The sequence below is a fragment of the Penaeus monodon genome, chromosome 20, assembly GCF_015228065.2.
Source record: "Penaeus monodon isolate SGIC_2016 chromosome 20, NSTDA_Pmon_1, whole genome shotgun sequence".
NCBI classification, from domain to species: Eukaryota; Metazoa; Arthropoda; class Malacostraca; order Decapoda; family Penaeidae; genus Penaeus; species Penaeus monodon.
In genome coordinates, this window is record NC_051405.1 from 13,050,951 (window position 1) to 13,051,561 (window position 611).

The 611-nt window shown below is 29.3% G+C and overlaps 1 protein-coding gene across 1 annotated transcript in view; it reads left to right on the forward strand.

Moving 5' to 3' along the window:
• LOC119585640 (EH domain-binding protein 1-like) overlaps nt 1–611 on the forward strand; it is a gene marked incomplete in the record, with an annotated part of 320,960 nt that overhangs the window by 229,558 nt on the left and 90,791 nt on the right.

Consider the following 611-nt stretch of genomic DNA (forward strand, 5'->3'; position numbering starts at 1 on the left):
GGATTTGATGCAGGACTGCTGGACGAGAATGCTATTACTACACCCCAGAGCACACTATCAGTGTACTAACACAATTACACAAACCTTTTAATTGAAAATTATGTTTGGTACCACACATATGCACAATGTACAGGACACTTATATGAAGACAATTTTTATTGTTTTACATATTATCAATTTCATTCTAATCTTTTGCTTAATATGTTGATATTAAGTTAGTATTAAAACTATCTGTTTAGATTTGTCATCTTGCGATTGTCCAGTGTTCCTATTGTATTATTGTCATTAACGTTTAGTATTGTACTTATCATTCTTGGTATTATATTTACTCATTATAAATCATTTATATGGTATAATGTTCCTTATTTAATCATAATTATTTATCATTATTGTTAGCAATATTTCCAGTTGTGATGAGTTTAATCAAACATATAGTGTAATAATTTAGAAGCCTGTTCGTCCACACTATTGCATCACTGTGTAACAAGTATGTGCAGGAAATTAGAAAAGGTAAATAAAATATGGCCATAATTGTATTCCCATTTTTATCAGTTGGAAAATCTTCTACAATATGCCTCTTTGTTCCCTCAAAATAGCATTAGTATAGTGTT